This window comes from Oncorhynchus mykiss, chromosome 10, assembly GCF_057628025.1.
Source record: "Oncorhynchus mykiss isolate SJ-2025 chromosome 10, ASM5762802v1, whole genome shotgun sequence".
Lineage (NCBI taxonomy): Eukaryota > Metazoa > Chordata > Actinopteri > Salmoniformes > Salmonidae > Oncorhynchus > Oncorhynchus mykiss.
The window spans coordinates 59,867,693-59,890,803 of NC_143031.1; the positions used below are offsets into that span (position 1 = coordinate 59,867,693).

A 23,111-nucleotide genomic window follows, 5' to 3' on the forward strand; every position below is an offset into this window, starting at 1 on the left:
AGGAATGAAAGAAGGTCATGTGGTCTGATGAGACAAAAATAGAGCTTTTTGGTCTAAACTCGACTCGCCGTGTTAGGAGGAAGAAGAACGATGAGTACAACCCCAAGAACACCATCCTAACCGTGAAACATGGAGGTGGAAACATCATTCTTTGGGGATGCTTTTCTGCAAAGGGGACAGGACAACTGCACTGTATTGAGGGGAGGATGGATGGGCTATGTAACGCGAGATCTTGGCCAACAACCTCCTTCCCTCAGTAAGAGCATTGAAGATGGGTCGTGGCTGGGTCTTCCAGAATGACAACGACCCGAAACACACAGCCAGGGCAACTAAGGAGTGGCTCCGTAAGAAGCATCTCAAGGTCCTGGAGTGGCCTAGCCAGTCTCCAGACCTGAACCCAATATAAAATATTTGGAGGGAGCTAAAAGTCCGTATTGCCCAGCGACAGCCCCGAAACCTGAAGGATCTGGAGAAGGTCTGTATGGAGGAGTGGGCCAAAATCCCTGCTGCAGTGTGTGCAAACCTGGTCAAGAACTACAGGAAACGCATGATCTCTATAATTGCAAACAAAGGTTTCTGTAGCAAATATTAATTTCAGCTTTTCTGATGTATCAAATACTTATGTCATGCAATACAATGCAAATTAATTAATTAAAAATCATACAATGTGATTTTCTGAATTTTTGTTTTAGATTCTGTCTCTCACAGTTGAAGTGTACCTATGATAGATATATATATACATATATGACATGCAGTCAGGTCCATCATTATTGCCACAGAGGAGTTAATCTATTAAATAACATTGTGATCAGATGTGAAAGTATGATACAGTGGATATATACATATATGACATGCAGTCAGGTCCATCATTATTGCCACAGAGGAGTTAATCTATTAAATAACATTGTGATCAGATGTGAAAGTATGATACATTGGAATTGTGAACTGTTGATTTTGGCACCTGCCTGGTCAAACCTGGTCAAGAACTACAGGAAACGCATGATCTGTAGGTTTCTGTAGCAAATATTAAGTTCTGCTTTTCTGATGTATCAAATACTTATGTCATGCAATACAATGCAAATTAATTAATTAAAAATCATACAATGTGATTTTCTGAATTTTTGTTTTAGATTCTGTCTCTCACAGTTGAAGTGTACCTATGATAGAAATTACAGACCTCTACACGCTTTGTAAGTAGGGAAACCTGCAAAATCGGCAGTGTATCAAATACTTGTTCTCCCCAATGTATATAAAACGTTTTTTCCCAGCACCAGTTTCTAAAGTTTGGAACTTGCATATAATCTTGGTTTGCTTCATGTGATGAAATGCTCACAAAGTCTATAGTCTTTTAGCAAACAATACAAACTAGTATTGAGGATAAAAACAAAACAGATTAGTGGATTATTCAGATGAATACAACATTCATACAAGGATAAAACCATAGATGATGGATAGGAAATGGCTATGTTCCAATATCTGCAACTGCATACTTAGAATGTGTGTCCAAGAAAGACATACAGAGCCTCCTGTACTTCTTTCTGAATGTTTTGTAACATTTGTCCTCATCTGAAAATGCCCCAGTGGTCTTGTCCTTTAGGTGCAATGCTTAGAAAGTTGCAGGTAGAAACATGAGGTAATTAGTTGACCTTATTTCCTAGACAAACCAAGAAAACCAAGATAATCACATTTGTAAACACAGCATATTGGAAGACATGTTTAACTGTGCTTCTACTTTCATGCGTTACTATTCAAATGACCTTGATGTTGTATTAAAGTGCCAAGTGTAAGGATCTGATAGGATTGAGGAAGTAAAATCAGGATCTGGCAGATTATGAATTAGATGCTTTTGTGAGAAACACAAATGTGGAACAGAGACACTGTCAGCCAACAATTAGTGAAACCACAACTAGGTACCTACCGCCCAGTTTACCTTGAGAGGAATGCGGATAGACATACCAGATCGCTGTTAAATTATTCAGGACTTCTTAAAACATTCAGCTTTGACTATAAAGTTTTATTATACCTTTAAACTGAACATTTGAATGTGGGTTTTAAGAAATGATGCTTCTGTTTCCTGTTTGACTGTCAGTTAGGTCAACGTACTTTCCAACATGTTATTATTGGAAAACATCAAAATGCTGACATCTAGGCATTTTACCTTTTTGTAACATATAAACTGGCATATTGGTCAATAGTTCTATTTCAAGTAAGGGGTTTTCTCTAGAGTTGTACATCACATCAGTGAATGTGTCAGTTACATGTCAAATATCGGAAGTATTTGAAATATGTCAGTTACATACAGTATGAAATGTAGAACGGTCCAATATTATTGGCACCCTTGATAAAGATGAGACAAAACGACTGTATGAAGTGCTTTGTCACCCTAAACCCACTTCAATTTGCTTACCACCCCAATAGGTCCACAGACGAAGCAATCGCCATAACACTGCACACTGCACTATCCCATCTGGACAAGAGGAATACCTTTGTAAGAATGCTGTTCATTGACTATAGCTCAGCATTGAACACCATTGTACCCTCCAAGCTCATCTTTAAGCTAGAGGCCCTGAGACTCAACCACACCCTGGGCATTTGGGTCCTTGACTTCCTGATGGGCCGCCCATAGGTTGTGAAGATAGGAAACAACATCTCCACTTCGCTGATCCTCAACTCTGGGGCCCCACAAGGGTGTGTTCTCAGCCCCCTCCTGTACTCCCTGTTCACCCATGACTGCTTGGCCATGCACGCCTCCAACTCAATCATCAAGTTTGCAGATGACACAACAGTAGTAAGCTTGATTACCAACAACTACGAGACAGCCTACAGGGAGGTAGTGAGGGCACTTGGAGTGTGTTGTCAACAAAATAACCTCTCACTCAACGTTACCAAAACAAAAGAGATGATCGTGGACTTCAGGAAACAGCAGAGGGAGCACCCCCTATCCACATCGACGGGATAGCAGTGAAGAAGGTGTAAAGTTTTAAGTTCCTTGGCGTACACATAACGTACAAACTAAAATGGTCCACCCACCAGTGTGGTGAAGAAGAAAGTGACATTATTAACTAGTGATTAGTGATTCATTTCTTAAATTGGCCAATAATTTCAGGTCTGTATGTAGGCAGCACCCTCTCTGTGTTAGTTACAGCTGTTTTAACAGTCTGATGGCCTTGAGCTAGAAGCTGTTTTTCAGTCTCTCAGGCTCAGCTTTGATGCAGCTGTACTGACCTCACCTGAACACGCAGAACACGCAGTGGCAACAAGCAGTTGCCCTTGATTATATTTTTGGCATTCCTGTGACATCGGGTGCTGTCCTGAAGGGCAGGTAGTTTGCCCCTGGTGACCACACCACCCTCTGGAGAGCCTTGCGGTTGGGCGCAGTGCAGCTGCTGTACCAGGCAGTGAGACAGCCCGAAAGCTTACAGACTGCACTTTAATTTCAAACTCATTGTTTGTTTTCAAATCCAAACCTTTGGATTATAGAGTCAAAAGAAGAAGAAAAATGCTTCACTGTCCAAAAAATTATGGCGGGCACGGTACTTTTTATCATAGGCCTAATACTACTGTACAGTAGACCTATTTTTATTTGCACACAATATGCTGTAGCTGGATCACCCTGTCCTGTTGCTAGGGGTCCACAGCCCTGCAGCTCCAAAACCCCACACATCCCACTCATCTTTAGGATCTTAGTGAAATATTCATTATTGGTTTCAGGTGTGTTAGGCCAAGGCCAGTGACAACCAACCCCAGGGCCAGGACTGAGCAGCGCAGCAACTTGTGATTGCTTAAACAGGTATTTCCCCTGAAGTGGACATGTTTTCAATATAGACTCCTTTTGTCATACAGTATTCCAAATAAGTCATCCAGACGATATGACAGTTGCACAGTACACCCTTAATATTGTAATAAACAAAATCTAGTGATAACTTTACATTTATGCCATCCATCAACTTTAGAGGTTTGTCAAACTGCCTTAAAATAGTTTAGATCAAGCTTCTGGCTCGTCCTATGTTTTCTGTCCAGTGTTTGCTGTATCTGCAAAAGCTCACCTCAGTGCCGTCACAGACTGTTCTTCCCTGGTTGCCTGACCCTGCTAGACCCATAACCATCTGATCCTCCTAAGATGAGGCATGACAAATAATTATGTTGGTGTACATTTATACATTATATTAACCAAGAACAGAATCAATGGTTAAATGAATGAAATTACCATTATCTCCAGATCCCAGACTGTAGCCCATCAACTCAAGATAGAAAGTTGTATCCATTCACTGATTGCAATAATATACTGTAAAATTCACCTGAGCTTCGTAGACTGATCTTACCTGGCTGTCTGACCCTGCTGGGACACCTGTCACCATCTGATCCTTTCAAGACATGATGAGCATAGTGTTGTGAACTGACTGTGTTCACTTTCACAGTGAAGCATGTAGAGCTGTTTATACCATGTCAGTGTGAAAAGTAGTGAATTAGCTAGGGATACTGACAGATCAATAGCGTTACAGTGCTATACTAATTAATAAAAACTCACGTTGCGTCAAAACATTTATCTTCGATTGTTTGGCCGTTTATTTCATAATTTGATTCAAGTCTAACATTTGCGTGATTTAGGCAAAAATTACAGCTAGCTTTTGGCTAGCTCTAATGGTACATCAACTGGCGAAAACTGTCCAAGTGAATGTACTTCTGTTGAAAACGGGACAAAAAAAGGCCAAAAAACATTTAATTACACAACAGCTGTAATATACTGCTACCTGACAGATAGCTAGAGCTGGACTAGCTGTGGTAGCTAACTACTACTAGGTAGATAGCTAGCTAATGTTAGAACTTCAGTCGAGAGGGGATGAAACTTTAACATTACATGTCAGTTGCACTACTAGCTCAGCACTGGGAATAAATACTTTCTGTTAAGTCAAACAGCAGTTGCCTTGACAGCTACATCAGTCAAATAAAGAGTAGTCTGTTTCTGCTCTGCTTGCTTTTACATCATGGAGAAAAAGCGCAACACACAGACAGCAGTTGTCTCTTTTTCTTCTTCTTCTTCTTTAGGATTTTGTTGTCAGATTGCATTCAACAATTAGGTGCATGGACCCCCACCTACTGTACTGGTGTGTAAAGCCATTATCGGCCTACCTACAATAAATTCATGATACCGTATGAAAACATTTAGAAAAGGGAATAGGAAAACTGCCCTGCCAACTATTAGCCCTCTATAAAAAAACACCACCCCATTCCACTATTTCACATGATTAATCCTGCGGTGTGAGAGGACATAACACTACCAGTCAACACCCCCTGCAACAGTTATGCAGTAAATCCTCGCAATCCCAAGTACTTCTTTGCTGCTGCGACCACAACCTCTATTTTCTGTGACTTCCAACAGGTACCATATTCTTCCCATCACTCTCTTGGTCTCTGCCTACTCACAGGAATCCTCTCAGGATCCCTCAACCTGTACCCATCTTCCTCTACCACTCTTTTCACAGCTTCGGCATAAGACACATTCTGTACAACTCTAACCCTGGCAAACTCAACCTGCCTTTCTCTCACTGGACACCCCGAATCTCCACTCCCATGGGCCCCCCACAGCTAACACACACAACTTTCTCCATCGATACTACACATTCCTTCACCTCATGCCTACCGGCACACTTCTCAAATCTAGGAATCTCCCTCCTGCACACTGCTGCAACATGCCCATAAACTTCACACCTTTAAAACACTGTAGTATTTTTGGAACAAAAGCTCTAATGGGATAACTTACACTTCCTAAATTGACCATGTTGAACAAAGCCTCAAAACTCAGCAGGACAGACAATGTCTTTTCCCACGCTCTCCATTCTTTTCAAGTGATCCTCCTCAACACTTAATGCCATCCATCGTTATCACTCCTTTCAATGGCGCCCTACCCTATGCACACAGCCAAAACAATGCAGGACAGGCTTTGCGAAAAGTCTCTGAATGTCTTTGATTGGCCCAGCCAGAGCCCGGACTTGCACCAGATCTTACATCTCTGGAGAGACCTGAAAATAGCTGTGCAGCAACGCTCCCCATCCAACCTGACAGAGCTAGCAAGGATATGCATAGAAGTACGGGAGTAACTCCCAAATTACAGGTGTGCCAAGCTTGAAGCATCATACCCAATACGACTCAAAGCTGTAGTTGCTGCTAAATGTGCTTCAACAATGTTATGGTGAGTGAATGAGGACCCAAAAGCGAACTAACTTAAACAGAGCTTCTTTAATAACCAAACATAGGTAGGCTCAGATAGACCGGCAGATTCCGACAGGACAGGACAAGGTTACAGCAAACATGACGATAGTCTGGCTCAGGCATGAAACACAACAAACAAGAATCCGACAAGGACAGGAACAGAAACAGAGAGAGATATAGGGACCTAATCAGAGGGAAAAAGGGAACAGGTGGGAAACGGGGTGAATGGGTAGTTAGAGGAGACAAGGAACAGCTGGGGGAAAGCGGGGGAGAAAAGGTAACCTAACAACGACCAGCAGAGGGAGACAGGGTGAAGGGAAAGGACAGAGACAAGACACAACATGACAGTACATGACAGTACCCCCCCACTCACCGAGCGCCTCCTGGCGCACTCGAGGAGGAAACCTGGCGGCAACGGAGGAAATCCTCGATCAGCGCACGGTCCAGCACGTCCCGAGAGGGAACCCAACTCCTCTCCTCAGGACCGTACCCCTCCCAATCTACGAGGTACTGGTGACCACGGCCCCGAGGACGCATGTCCAAAATTCTACGGACCCTGTAGATGGGTGCGCCCTCGACAAGGATGGGGGGGGGGGGGAAGACGAGCGGGGGCGCGAAGGACGGGCTTGATGCAGGAGACATGGAAGACCGGGTGGACGCGACGAAGGTATCGCGGAAGAAGAAGTCGAACTGCGACAGGATTAATGACCCGAGAAATACGGAACGGACCAATGAACCGCGGGGTCAACTTGCGAGAAGCCGTCTTAAGGGGAAGGTTCTGAGTGGAGAGCCAAACTCTCTGACCGCGACAATATCTAGGACTCTTAGTTCTACGCTTATTAGCAGCCCTCACAGTCTGCGTCCTATAACGGCAAAGTGCAGACCTGACCCTCTTCCAGGTGCGCTCGCAACGTTGGACAAAAGCCTGAGCGGAGGGGACGCTGGACTCGGCGAACTGAGATGAGAACAGCGGAGGCTGGTACCCGAGGCTACTCTGAAAAGGAGATAGCCCGGTCGCAGACGAAGGAAGCGAGTTGTGGGCGTATTCTGCCCAGGGGAGCTGTTCTGACCAAGACGCAGGGTTACGAAAAGAAAGACTGCGTAAGATGCGACCAATAGTCTGATTGGCCCGTTCTGCTTGACCGTTAGACTGGGGGTGAAAGCCGGAAGAGAGACTGACGGAAGCCCCAATCAAACGGCAAAACTCCCTCCAAAATTGAGACGTGAATTGCGGACCTCTGTCCGAAACGACGTCTGACGGAAGGCCATGAATTCTGAAAACATTCTCGATGATGATTTGTGCCGTCTCTTTAGCAGAAGGAAGCTTAGCAAGGGGAATGAAATGAGCCGCCTTAGAGAACCTATCGACAACCGTAAGAATAACAGTCTTCCCCGCTGACGAAGGCAGTCCGGTGACAAAATCTAAGGCGATGTGAGACCACGGTCGAGAGGGAATAGGAAGCGGCCTGAGACGGCCGGCAGGAGGAGAGTTACCGGACTTAGTCTGCGCGCAGACCGAACAAGCAGCCACGAAACGACGCGTGTCATGCTCCCGGGTGGGCCACCAAAAACGCTGGCGAATGGAAGCAAGCGTACCCCGAACGCCAGGGTGGCCGGCTAACTTGGCAGAGTGAGCCCACTGAAGAACGGCCAGACGAGTAGGAACGGGAACGAAAAGAAGGTTCCTAGGACAAGCGCGCGGCGACGGAGTGTGAGTGAGCGCTTGTTTTACCTGCCTCTCAATTCCCCAGACAGTCAACCCGACAACACGCCCCTCAGGGAGAATCCCCTCGGGGTCAGTGGAGGCTACTGAAGAACTGAAGAGACGAGACAAAGCATCAGGCTTGGTGTTCTTAGAGCCCGGACGATAAGAAATCACGAACTCGAAACGAGCGAAAAACAGCGCCCAACGCGCCTGACGCGCATTAAGTCGTTTGGCAGAACGGATGTACTCAAGGTTCCTATGGTCAGTCCAAACGACAAAAGGAACGGTCGCCCCCTCCAACCACTGTCGCCATTCGCCTAGGGCTAACCGGATGGCGAGCAGTTTGCGGTTACCCACATCATAGTTACGTTCCGACGGCGACAGGCGATGAGAAAAATACGCGCATGGGTGGACCTTGTCGTCAGAGAGGGAGCGCTGAGAAAGGATGGCTCCCACGCCCACCTCTGACGCGTCAACCTCGACAACGAACTGTCTAGAGACGTCAGGTGTAACAAGGATAGGAGCGGATGTAAAACGATTCTTGAGGAGATCAAAAGCTCCCTGGGCGGAAACGGACCACTTAAAGCACGTCTTGACAGAAGTAAGGGCTGTGAGAGGAGCTGCCACCTGACCGAAATTACGGATGAAACGACGATAGAAGTTCGCGAAGCCGAGAAAGCGCTGCAGCTCGACGCGTGACTTAGGGACGGGCCAATCAATGACAGCTTGGACCTTAGCGGGATCCATCTTAATGCCTTCAGCGGAAATAACAGAACCGAGAAATGTGACGGAGGAGGCATGAAAAGTGCACTTCTCAGCCTTCACAAAAAGACAATTCTCTAAAAGGCGCTGGAGGACACGTCGAACGTGCTGAACATGAATCTGGAGTGACGGTGAAAAAATCAGGATATCGTCAAGGTAAACGAAAACAAAGATGTTCAGCATGTCTCTCAGGACATCATTGACTAATGCCTGAAAGACAGCTGGAGCGTTAGCGAGGCCGAAAGGAAGAACCCGGTATTCAAAGTGCCCTAACGGAGTGTTAAACGCCGTCTTCCACTCGTCCCCCTCCCTGATGCGCACGAGATGGTAAGCGTTACGAAGGTCCAACTTAGTGAAAAACCTGGCTCCCTGCAGGATCTCGAAGGCTGAAGACATAAGAGGAAGCGGATAACGATTCTTCACTGTTATGTCATTCAGCCCTCGATAATCTATGCAGGGGCGCAGAGACCCGTCCTTCTTCTTGACAAAAAAAAACCCCGCTCCGGCGGGAGAGGAGGAGGGGACTATGGTACCGGCGTCAAGAGCTACAGACAAATAATCTTCGAGAGCCATACGTTCGGGAGCCGACAGAGAGTATAGTCTACCCGGGGGGGGGGGTGGTTCCCGGAAGGAGATCAATACTACAATCATACGACCGGTGTGGAGGAAGAGAGGTGGCCCTGGACCGACTGAACACCGTGCGCAGATCGTGATATTCCTCCGGCACCCCTGTCAAATCACCAGGCTCCTCCTGTGAAGAAGAGACAGAGGAAACAGGAGGGATAGCAGACATTAAACATTTCACATGACAAGAGACGTTCCAGGAGAGGATAGAATTACTAGACCAATTAATGGAAGGATTATGACAAACTAGCCAGGGATGGCCCAAAACAACAGGTGTAAAAGGTGAACGAAAAATTAAAAAAGAAATGGTTTCACTATGATTACCAGAAACAGTGAGGGTTAAAGGTAGCGTCTCACGCTGAATCCTGGGGAGAGGACTACCATCCAGGGCGAACAAGGCCGTGGGCTCCTTTAACTGTCTGAGAGGAATGTCATGTTCCCGAGCCCAGGTCTCGTCCATAAAACAGCCCTCCGCCCCAGAGTCTATTAAGGCACTGCAGGAAGCTGACGAACCGGTCCAGCGTAGATGGACCGACAAGGTAGTGCAGGATCTTGAAGGAGAGACAGGAGTAGTAGCGCTCACCAGTAGCCCTCCGCTTACTGACGAGCTCTGGCCTTTTACTGGACATGAAGTGACAAAATGACCAGCGGAACCGCAATAGAGACAGAGGCGGTTGGTGATTCTCCGTTCCCTCTCCTTAGTCGAGATGCGGATACCTCCCAGCTGCATGGGCTCAGCACCCGAGCCGGCAGAGGAAGATGGTAGTGATGCGGAGAGGGAGGCGACGGAGAGCGCGAGCTCCTTTCCACGAGCTCGGTGACGAAGATCAACCCGTCGCTCAATGCGAATAGCGAGTTCAATCAAGGAATCCACGCTGGAAGGAACCTCCCGGGAGAGAATCTCATCCTTTACCTCTGCGCGGAAACCCTCCAGAAGACGAGCGAGCAAGGCCGGCTCGTTCCAGCCACTGGAGACAGCAAGAGTGCGAAACTCAATAGAGTAGTCTGTTATGGATCGATTGCCTTGACATAGGGAAGACAGGGCCCTGGAAGCCTCCTCCCCAAAAACAGATCGATCAAAAACCCGTATCATCTCCTCCTTAAAGTCTTGATACTGGTTAGTACACTCAGCCCTTGCCTCCCAGATTGCCGTGCCCCACTCACGAGCCCGTCCAATAAGGAGAGATATGACGTAGGCGACACGAGCAGTGCTCCTGGAGTAAGTGTTGGGCTGGAGAGAAAACACAATATCACACTGGGTGAGGAACGAGCGGCATTCAGTGGGCTCCCCAGAGTAACACGGCGGGTTATTGATTCTGGGCTCCGGAGATTCGAAAGCCCTGGAAGTGGCCGGTGGATCGAGGCGGAGATGGTGAACCTGTTCTGTGAGGTTGGAGACTTGGATGGCCAGGGTCTCAACGGCATGTCGAGCAGCAGACACTTCCTGCTCGTGTCTGCCTAGCATCGCTCCCTGGATCCCGACGGCTGAGTGGAGAGGATCCGAAGTCGCTGGGTCCATTCTTGGTCGGATTCTTCTGTTATGGTGAGTGAATGAGGACCCAAAAGCGAACTAACTTAAACAGAGCTTCTTTAATAACCAAACATAGGTAGGCTCAGATAGACCGGCAGATTCCGACAGGACAGGACAAGGTTACAGCAAACATGACGATAGTCTGGCTCAGGCATGAAACACAACAAACAAGAATCCGACAAGGACAGGAACAGAAACAGAGAGAGATATAGGGACCTAATCAGAGGGAAAAAGGGAACAGGTGGGAAACGGGGTGAATGGGTAGTTAGAGGAGACAAGGAACAGCTGGGGGAAAGCGGGGGAGAAAAGGTAACCTAACAACGACCAGCAGAGGGAGACAGGGTGAAGGGAAAGGACAGAGACAAGACACAACATGACAGTACATGACAAACAAGGTACTGAATTAACTGAATACTTATGTAAATGAATGTTTTTTTTAATTTTTTCTTTTTTGTTTGAGTTAGCAAACCTTAAACCTGTTTTTGCTTTGTCATTATGGTGTATTGTGTGTAGATTAGGCTGTAACCTAAGAAAATGTGGGAAAATGGAGTACACAGTACAAAGACATACTTACTTGCAGGGTCACCTCTGAACAATGCAACAACAATAGAAAAGGTAAGTAGCTAAATTAATAAACAGTCACAAAATTAAAAAAGGAATTAAATCATTTCACCATTATTTTAAACTATATAAATGTTTACATAGTCTATATGGAAATTACAGATATGAGCCAAGCATGTTGACCTGCAGAATGAAATAGGTTGTATTAGGTTCTAAATAACAGGGTAAAAACCGACGGGCAACTATAAAAGCACAAACCAAGTTTATTCAACCAATGACAGCTGAACAGACAAAAACCAATTCACACAAGCACTGGTATTTAACCTTTCTCATTTTCTGAGTTTCCTCCTTACATATCTGAACAGCTAATACACCTCTGTTGCTAGACTGAACTTTAGTGATATCTGTTCTTCCTCACTTCACCTGACCTTGTCCCTGTTTCCTCACTCCTCCACAACTCACGGCTGTCCTGTTAACTTGTACCAGACGGTGGACCTGATGTGTAACATTAACCTATTCTGTCAGAATGTAAATGTTCTACATTCCCCTCTCTCCGTCAGTGCCATGACTAAGGATTTTTCATATTTTCAGTTTTAGAAGTCAGAGCCCATCAGTCCCCCCATTTGAAGATATACCGATACCGTTCAACATTATTTAAACTTGGAAACTACTTATAAACGAACACAAAATAAAACATGAAGAAAAAATACCACATGATTAACATTCACAGTTGATTAGTATGTTTATAACTCCAAGCCTTATGACCTCTAATCACACTATGCACACTCTAATTTCCATTTCTCGTCGGACAACAGAATGACATTTCAGCTGGAGCATTTGGTTTCTAAGAGAGTGACAGCACAAGACAGCACAAACATTACAGCATTAATAACGTGTTAACCTCTGCATAATTATATATGTAAAGACAAAACCAAAGTTTGATAACATGACAATTACCACTCTCTCTTCGCCTGACGATGCCTTCAGGATAATTATCTGCTGGATTCCACAAAACAATGAAGGCCCTAAGAAACCTCCTCATGCTTTCATCCGGTCTTCCACCTCCGGCCACAAAAGGTGTTCCCTAGCCATTTCATTTTCACTTCGCTCCCCATCTCCTTCCTTATCCATAGGCACCCGATACAGTGCCTTGCGAAAGTATTCGGCCCCCTTGAACTTTGCGCCATTTTGCCACATTTCACGCTTCAAACATAAAGACATAAAACTGTATTTTTTTGTGAAGAATCAACAACAAGAGGGACACAATCATGAAGTGGAACGACATTTATTGGATATTTCAAACTTTTTTAACAAATCAAAAACTGAAAAATTGGGCGTGCAAAATTATTCAGCCCCTTTACTTTCAGTGCAGCAAACTCTCTCCAGAAGTTCAGTGAGGATCTCTGAATGATCCAATGTTGACCTAAATGACTAATTATGATAAATACAATCCACCTGTGTGTAATCAAGTCTCCGTATAAATGCACCTGCACTGTGATAGTCTCAGAGGTCCGTTAAAAGCGCAGAGAGCATCATGAAGAACAAGGAACACACCAGGCAGGTCCGAGATACTGTTGTGAAGAAGTTTCAAGCCGGATTTGGATACAAAAAGATTTCCCAAGCTTTAAACATCCCAAGGAGCACTGTGCAAGCGATAATATTGAAATAGAAGGAGTATCAGACCACTGCAAATCTACCAAGACCTGGCCGTCCCTCTAAACTTTCAGCTCATACAAGGAGAAGACTGATCAGAGATGCAGCCAAGAGGCCCATGATCACTCTGGATGAACTGCAGAGATCTACAGCTGAGGTGGGAGACTCTGTCCATAGGACAACAATCAGTCGTATATTGCACAAATCTGGCCTTTATGGAAGAGTGGCAAGAAGAAAGCCATTTCTTAAAGATATCCATAAAAAGTGTTGTTTAAAGTTTGCCACAAGCTACCTGGGAGACACACCAAACATGTGGAAGAAGGTGCTCTGGTCAGATGAAACCAAAATTGAACTTTTTGGCAACAATGCAAAACGTAATGTTTGGCGTAAAAGCAACACAGCTGAACACACCATCCCCACTGCCAAACATGGTGGTGGCAGCATCATGGTTTGGGCCTGCTTTTCTTCAGCAGGGACAGGGAAGATGGTTAAAATTGATGGGAAGATGGATGGAGCCAAATACAGGACCATTCTGGAAGAAAACCTGATAGAGTCTGCAAAAGACCTGAGACTGGGACGGAGATTTGTCTTCCAACAAGACAATGATCCAAAACATAAAGCAAAATCTACAATGGAATGGTTCAAAAATAAACATATCCAGGTGTTAGAATGGCCAAGTCAAAGTCCAGACCTGAATCCAATCGAGAATCTGTGGAAAGAACTGAAAACTGCTGTTCACAAATGCTCTCCATCCAACCTCACTGAGCTCGAGCTGTTTTGCAAGGAGGAATGGGAAAAAAATGTCAGTCTCTCGATGTGCAAAACTGATAGAGACATACCCCAAGCGACTTACAGCTGTAATCGCAGCAAAAGGTGGCGCTACAAATTATTAACTTAAGGGGGCTGAATAATTTTGCACGCCCAATTTTTCAGTTTTTGATTTGTTAAAAAAGTTTGAAATATCCAATAAATGTCGTTCCACTTCATGATTGTGTCCCACTTGTTGTTGATTCTTCACAAAAAAATACAGTTTTATATCTTTATGTTTGAAGCCTGAAATGTGGCAAAAGGTTGCAAAGTTCAAGGGGGCTGAATACTTTCGCAAGGCACTGTATATCAACTTTATCTCATCTTGAGGTAACTCAGCACTGTATATATGTTTCAACATCAATGCCCTCAGAATATGATATCCCAACAAAGTAACAACCTTTGCTATTACTAACACTGCCCATGACGAATTCTTCACAATCCCTTATTTGCGTCGTAGTCCAATTCCATGTTGTTACTATAGCATCCTTCAGTTATTGTCCCTACTGTGACTGCCGTGAGAATAACAAATGCAGGGAATCTGTCTCCTGCTCTCGTATTATCTTCGTTGTTCACTGTTAGATCTAGGACTGAACCCTTCAGATGCTCCCTACATGTCTCCCAACTCAAACCCGGTTCCCTAGCCACCAACATCTCCAATGACCTCCTGTGTTCTGCTACAGTCGGTACCTGTGGATAATACTTCCATGTGCTCAACTTAGGTACACATCCTTCATCCCAAGGCCGATCCACACCCCACCCGTTTGTGAACACCCCTGTTACAGTGTAAACATTGGGTCCCAATGGTTGATAAGCAGCCACCTTCTGCCACTTTCCGTTTACCGTCAACCGGTCTCCTGGGAGATATGTCAAGTGTTTTCTGACTTTTAGACGTTGTTGTGGTCTACTGGTGTTTAAAACGTTCCCTGACCACTTCACTCCCTTAGTTGCTGTACTAAATTGCATCACTTGTGAATAAAACCTAATTTCACAAGACAGCACTTCCCCGACTCTATCCTTTTCTTCTCCATCGTCAGCCTACGTTCAATGTACTAATCTATCCAAGTGACTCTACCCAGATCACCATACCTTTGAGATTAGTGATCAATGTCATCACTCAGCAAATGCTTTTCTCCCAGTCAGAGCCTGGACCATAACACATAGCAACTGTGGATTTTGGAACTTCATCCAAAAGAGACAGGTAAGAGCATGAACAGGTAGCAGTGAATCAGGTGGAGAAGACAGAACAGACAGAAAGTCAAAGTGCAGCTGCTGCAGCAGCAGAGTTAAAATAGTTTTGCCATCTGCCATAGGGTTGATTTGTAGAGGATGTTGATTTGCACAGATCATTTTTCTGAAAACCCCATAGTGATGCATACCGTCGTACTGGCTTGCTTTTGCTTTCACCGTCTTTCAATTTTTGCATACCCCATCTAAACGCATAATTAGCAACAGGTTTAACAGGGTTGGTGGTAATTAACTACACTGAAAAAAAGTGATAGTCCCATGTTTCATGAGCTGAAAGAAAAGAGCCGAGAAATGTTCTATACAAAACAAAAAGCTTATTTATCTTAGTCTGTGCTCAAATTTGTTTACATCCCTGTTATTGAGCATTTATCCTTTGCAAGTATAATCCATTCACCTGACAAGTGTGGCATATCAAGAAACAGATTAAACAGCATGATCATTACACAGGTGCACCTTGTGGCGGGAAAAAAAAGGCCACTCTATAATATGCGGTTTTGGCAAACAACCCAATGCCACAGAGGTCTCAAGTTTTGAGGGAGAGTTCAATTGGCATGTTGACTGTAGGAATTTCCACCGGAGCTGTTCCCTGATAATTTAATGTTAATTTCTCTAGCATAACTCTACTGCATTCAAGGTCATTTTAGAGATTTTGGCAATAAGTCTAACCGTCCTTAACTGTAGACCACGTTTATGGCATCATGGGGATAGTGGTTTGCTAATGTCAACATTGTGAACAGAGTGCCCCATGGTGGGAGTGAGTTATGGTACGGGCAGGCATAAGCTACGGATAACGAACACATTTGCATTTTATCAATGGCAATTTGAATGCAGAGTGATACCGCAACAAAATTTTGAGGCCCATTGTTGTACCATTTATTCGCTTACATCACCTCATGTTTCAGCATGATGATGCACGGCCCCATGTCACAAGGATCTATACACAATTCTTGGATGCTGAAAATGTCCCAGTGTTCTACCGTGCATACTTACCAGACATTGAGCCTGATCGAAATGCTCTGCATCAACAAAACTGGCTTTCTGGCTTTCACTGGCTTTCTGATCCACGCCTTTACCTTTTTTTCCTCCAAGACATCTGTGAGTAACAGATACATCCCTGTATTGCCAGTCCTATGTGCAATTATCTGTGACTTGTGGTATAACCGGTATGGAAAATTATTTTGATACCTCTTTTGCAATCAGACAATGAACAAAAACAATAGATAGGCTGATGGCATTGATGATGTCTTTCCACAGTGTGGCAGGGTAGATTGATTTCCCAGGGTGGTGGAATGTTTAGGAATGTTGTCACCTATAAAAAGGGCCGAACAACACAAGACGCCACCCATCCCGCTGATCAGCAATTGCCACATTAAAGCTTTAAATACGGTCTGAGATTCAGATTGAGCATACCTGCATCCTCCTGTCATACTGGCATTACTGATTGTGAGGTGATAGAGAGAGAAGACGCTGTACTTTTCAACTTGTATACCTGGTTGACCATAACCCAGTGACCCCTTTCGGAGAACAATTTCAAGTGGACTTCATTTATTTATTTCAAGAACTTCAGGTGAGTGGAATCTGGCATGCAAGATACTGAATTTAGTGTTAGAATGCTACAGTTGTTCTTCCTTTAAATGTTTTGAGCTTATGCCATGACTGTTTGTGGTAGATGGTGGCAGATTGTGGTAAATTGTGTCATTCTGGCAACAATGGCTGACACTTAAATAACGTGCCATAGCATTAGTTTTATAGCATTACTTTATAAAGATATCTATCATTATCCAACTAATTTAATTGTCATGACAGTATTTGTGTATTTCATCATTTTAATCAATTGTTGATTTATGTGCATACTTTATTAAACATTAAAAATAGCAGTTCCACATTTAAAATCCATAAAAACAAATGAGTGAAAAATAATAAGAATTCTTAATATCAACATATGTCATCAAAATGGATTTTTGGCAGAATTTTATTTGAAATTACACACTAGTAATGAAGACTAAAACATGGAAATGCCTTTCAAAATCAGTGAGTGATATTTACCAATCCAATAATATCACATGAAATGATCTTGCCACCAAGTAGACCTGTGGCCCCAAACATAATTAATTTATATCTGCCAAATCAATCAAGAAGGATATCAAGTCAGTTCAAGAAATGACATGAGACATAATAGGATTATTTCATTATACAATGCCTTCCAGAAAGTAGTCATACCCCTTCCACATTTTGTTGTGTTACACCCATCTACACGCAATTTCCCATAAGGACAAAATGAAAACATGTTTGCTGATTTACTAAAAAGGAAATACAAAAATAGGGAAATACATGTTAGAATCATATTTTGCAGCAACTACAGCTGTGAGCCTTTCTGGGAAAATCTGTACAAATGGAATGTACAATATTTATGTATTTACATAAGTCTTACCATAGAGTTTCAAGCTGATTTAAGTCAAAACTGTAACTAGGCCAATCAGGAACATTCAATGTAGTCTTGGTAAGCAACGCCAGTGCATATTTCGCCTTGTGTTTTTGGTAATTTTCCTGCTGAAAAGTGCATTTTTTGCACTCAAGTCATTTAGGTTAGTATTGTGGAGAACTACAATGTTGTCAGTTTTCACCTATCACAGCCATTAAAACGTTGTAACTGTTTCAAAGTTGGCCTCATGGTGAAATCCTTGAGCAGTTTCCTTCCTCTCCGGCAATTGTGTTAGACAGTTGAACTAAACTCATGAGGCATTAATTAGTTAATTTAAGTTAACATATCATTAATTTTAGCAACTGAATGCCCTTTTAAATCTCAGTTATATGAAAATAACACATACACACACAAATCATAGCACAATATGCCAGCGTAGTTTCTAAATAATGTCACAAACAATTATTGGCACATATGATAAAGATTAGCAAAAAGACTGTATGAAATAAAGAGTAAAAATACTGAGCTATATTGTATAACCAAAACATTATATTATTTTAGACTAATACAATTGCTCAGAGAAAGAGTTTTATTTAACAAGTAATTGTTTTTCTTCTAAAAATGAATTAATAACAATTATTGGCCCTGTTTTCAATATGTTATCACCCTCCCCTTGCGAGAATAACAGCATTGAGTATTTTTCTAAAATGTTTTATGAGTTTGGAAATCGCAATGGGAGGGATCTTTTACCATTCCTCAATGCATAATCCTTCCAGATCCTTGATATCCTTCGCCTGAGCTTATGGACTACCCTCTTCGATTCAAACCACAAGTTTTAAATAAGGTTCCAATCTGGAGACTGAGATGGCCATTGCAAATGTTGTAATTTTGTGTGTCAATTAACCATTTCTTTGAGGATTTTGATGTGTACTTTGGGTAATTGTCTTGGAAGATCAACTTCCTGGCAGAGGACACCATGTTTTTGGCTAAAATGTCCTGGTACTGGGTAAAGTTCATGTTTCCATTGACGTTAACAAGGACCCCAGGACCAGCGGAAGCAAAATAGCCTCAGAGCATCAAAGATCTGCCACTCTATTGTACAGTAGGTATTTTCTTTTGACACCAAACCCACCAACCACTGTTCCAAAAACACGTTTTCATGTGCTCACGTGATCTTAAGTGAAGATCATGTGATAACATATGACAACATGTAAAGTAACATAAAACTACCCACTGGTGAAAAATATAGTTGAATCAACGTTGTTTCCATGCCATTTCAACCCCCAAAATCTATGTGATGACGTTGAATCAACATGCAAGACTGATTGGATTCTCAAAAAGTGATACAATTTATGGAATTTATTATTTTAAGGCAAGTCAAAGCGCAGACGAAGGACATCAATGATCTGGAAATATTCTGTATGGAGGAATGGTCTAAGATTCCTCCCAATGTGTTCTCCAATGTTAAAAAAACATTTTTGATAAAGTCTCAGTGCCATTATCCTCCCAAGGGGAGGATTGAAAACCGGTGTGCCAATCATTTCTTTTTGAGCAAAAAAATATTACTTCTTAAACAAAAAATGTTTCTCTAAGCAATTATATTTGTATTATTATTATATAATCTTTTAAAAAATGTAGTCTTTATCAAGGGTGCAAATGATTGCAGTCATGACTGTATGTGACATATGGAAGGAAAATGTGACTCAGATTATCGAAAACCATTTGGGTAAGTGTGTAAACAAATCTACATGCCAAAATGTACATATATTGGGCAGAATATATATAGGCAGTATATCAAAATATACTTCCAACAGTTATGTGTACAGTAGAAAACCTGATATCATCCTTTTCTCTTAGGTGGTGGAAATATGGCCAAAATCAAGATGAGCACTACACTGCTATGTCTAACAGGTAAGAAATGAGAGCAGAACATGCTCAAAAACTTTGGGGTTTAGCTCCATAGTTTCAAGAGTGGTGCATTAAACTTCTGTGTGATTAATTAGTTCCTGAGGTTCATATGAGAATATGCCTTAAACAATGTGTAAAACAATTATATGGAGATTGTGAAATTGTTAAAATCCCAGTGCAGTCAACAACGTGATTTTCCTGTGTTTTATATATATTTCCACACTATAAGGTTGGAACAATACTGTGAAAATTATGACAAAGCCTTTTTGGTGTAAGAGCGGTTTGAAAAGCCATTTGAAATTTGAGAATGTTCCAGTGGGATGTAGTTTTGGCCATCCATGGTGATGTCACCATGTGGTAAATGATATAATGGAACAATATGAATATTTCCAAACCTCTCCAATAACAGCTCATTTTCAGTTTTCCCACCCCACTCAAACCACTCCATGACAGTCCTGGCAAACATGTTGCTTGAGAAATTGCTCTTTGCTAAAAAGCTATTTTTCTTTTTGACCATTTTAATATAAAACAAACACAGTAAGACACTTAATTGTTACCCAGACATGATTGTGGTAGTGAGATAAAAACTGCATTGAGTCTTTAAAAAATGGGCTTAGGAGATAGTTGACAATGGATGGGTTGATTTTGGGTTGATGAGTCCAAGACCTGGCTACTGCGGCTTCAGCACCGAGATAAAAAAACGGAGCTAAAATGTGTCCACTCCACATAGTCAAACCTAGGATTGAAAATGCTGGTAATATAAACCAAATTCCAAGGTTTTACAGATATCCCGGTTGGAAGATTCCTGGAATTAGGAGGGAATAACCAGGAAATGTGGAATTCTTCGACCAAGATTTCTGGAAAACTTGGACATTTTTGAGAAGTTACCATAATTTTCCAACCCTAGTCCTGCCAAAGATGATCTGATAATCAGTGGCACAAAAAATTTATATATTGTGTGGCAATGGGGGCACACATCAAATGATTGCATTACCAAAGACTCAAACAGCAGAGAGTGCACATGAACTGGGATGAATAGCAAGTAGCATGGTTAACGCTAAATGGCAATGGCTCCTGGCTCATGCCCCATCGTTGTTGCACATGCATCCACTGAAACGTAAACCACTGTAGCCAGCTGACTAATCATCATTGTACATGATAGCAGTGAAATAGAACCTATCATGGAATTATACTATGTATACTTTGAAAGGACCAATTTCTAAGGTAAGATGTAAAACCAACTTTATTAAGGATGTGTTAAAGTGTAATGTTTCTTCTCCAAGTTAGCCTAGCTGGTTCAGCTTCTTTGACTGCCTGCCCACTCAAGTTTAGGAAATGTCATGTGTCCGTTTTTGGGAGCAGATTCAAAATAAGCTAAAGCAGTGTGTGAAGCTGTGGTTCTGTGTCAGACTTTATTCTGGATCACATGGGCAAAAAGGAAAAGGAGCCTAAAGGTAGGGAGACACAAAATCTAAAGGTAGGGAGACACAAAATCTAAAGATAGGGAGACACAAAATCTAAAGGTAGGGAGACACAAAATCTAAAGGTAGGGAGACACAAATGTACATCTCTTTATTTTAGTAGTGGTTGCATTGAAGACAAGGACGGTTATATTTATCTCTGGATGTCAGTATTTGCATAGCCCAGTCATTTCAGTCATTTTTTTTTATATTAAAACAATTCGGATAATGTCTCAAAGCATGTAAAACTACATAGAGTTATATGAAATATGGTTGTAAAAATATTGATTGGAAGTTAGTTACTTTTCACTGACTCTGGGTTTTTAACTCTCTCAGTCAAAAGAACACATCTTTCTACTAATTCCATTAATTTGATTTAGTAATGCCCAGAGCACACAGGAAAACCATGAACTAAAATGTAAAATTAATCATTATTCAAAAAGGCTCTTGTTCACCATGGAGGAAGACACGCTTGTGTCATCAATGACATTTGGTCCATTGTTACCATTAGCAATGACCACAAAAGGTATAGATTGCTTCAGAATGCTGTGAAAACCGTATCATATTTTTTTGATTAACGTTATGATGCTACAGTTTAAGGTTTAAAACATATTCATGCAGTCTTAACTGATTGGATAATTCATCCTTTGCTACAGTACTAATTAATATATACAACGTTGACTTCAAGAATGTCACTTCTGTACTAGAAAGATGTAGCTAGCTAGTTGCACATTTCTAGCTGGTTGGGTGGGCAGCCAGGCAGGTTGGAACTGGATAGCTAGCTAGCATTAGGCATTGACAAACATGGCAAAAAGTATTGCAGGCTAGATATCTAGCTGGCTTGCTAGATTCCTTATATGGGTTTTCAAATGAATGCCTATACTTGGAAATAGCTAGCTAGCTAGCTAGTTAGCTAGCTTCCTTCTGGCTTTAGGTTGCTTGAATGTTGGCATGATAAAAATTCTCAACAGCTCGCACTTGAGTCACTCACTCACTTTGGTGTGAAGTCCATCACAACCATAAAACACATCTTTAGATTATTCAAACCTGATTGGTTATCAATGACATCTAGCTGGTTCAGATTTTTAAATTGCACACAAAGCGGTAATGTCATTTTCTCAGCAGTATTTGTGATTTATGATGAAAGGTGCCTCTGCTTCTGCCTTGCCTCAAGCTAGCCCTATCTAGCTAGCTATACATGACACGCAAGACAGTTGACAAAGGTCCTCTTCTTAGTTAATCTCAAATAAAATAGAGATGCTAATTATGTTTGCCTTGTCGTTATCGGCTACCACTAGCCAATAATTAGCAGAACGTTTCAACAATGCATGGGTGGCTGTCTAACCAGCTAACGTGTGCACGAAATATTTCAAGTCCTAGAATCCTGAAATACATTGCAGTGGAGAAGAAGCAAGCAGAAACAGTGATAATGTTCCACCCACACTAGATACGGACCAACCAAACTTGCCTGTGGCATGGGGCACACGCGTGCATGCATTTATTGCATTGAATCATCATTTCACCACCTTAGCTACATACATTTAAACAAGTGGTAAAAGTTATTTATTTAGAAATGTGACTTTCTGGTTCAGCACATCACACATCAGGCATCAAATCGGTTATATATAGAGAACGTGGTTATAATACAATATTATATTTATGCCATTTAACACAGTACTACAATAAGTGGATTGATAGAGATTCCCTTTTCTATACCCTTTGCGGGCAGAGTCAAAGTTATTGCCTGGGAAACAATACCCGAACGCATCCAAATGATTAAACTTGGGAGAATCTCAATTGCATTTCCTTTATTCCTTGCATCCTCTCTTAATTGCACTCATTCCTGCAGCATACTTTCAATGATCACTTCTGAACATGTATTTGTCTTCTCTATGCTGCCTGCAACATTATGTATTTTCTTTCATGAAGATATGATAGACAGTTGGTAGTCAGAGCAAATCTCAGCAGCCGGTAAGCAGGAAGAGCACAAATTAATCCTGTTGTAGGATTCATTGTGCCAGCAGGTCAAACAAATATATACAAACAAGGAAAAATCATGACTCTTGAATCAGTAGAAAGATAAATAAAAAAATTATGAATCGTCCGCGAACTGCACAATTTTGCCCGGACCTTCGTTTACCCCTGGGTCTGAGCCCCAAATGCCTCTGAAAGGCATCTGCAGTAGGTTACCATCTCTTCAAAATGGAAGACATCATTTTT

At 42.4% G+C, this 23,111-nt stretch overlaps 1 protein-coding gene across 1 annotated transcript in view; it reads left to right on the forward strand.

Moving 5' to 3' along the window:
- Positions 1-23,111, forward strand: part of LOC149980102 (uncharacterized) — a 60,633-nt gene that overhangs the window by 11,375 nt on the left and 26,147 nt on the right. The gene's annotated exons all lie outside the window — the stretch shown is intronic.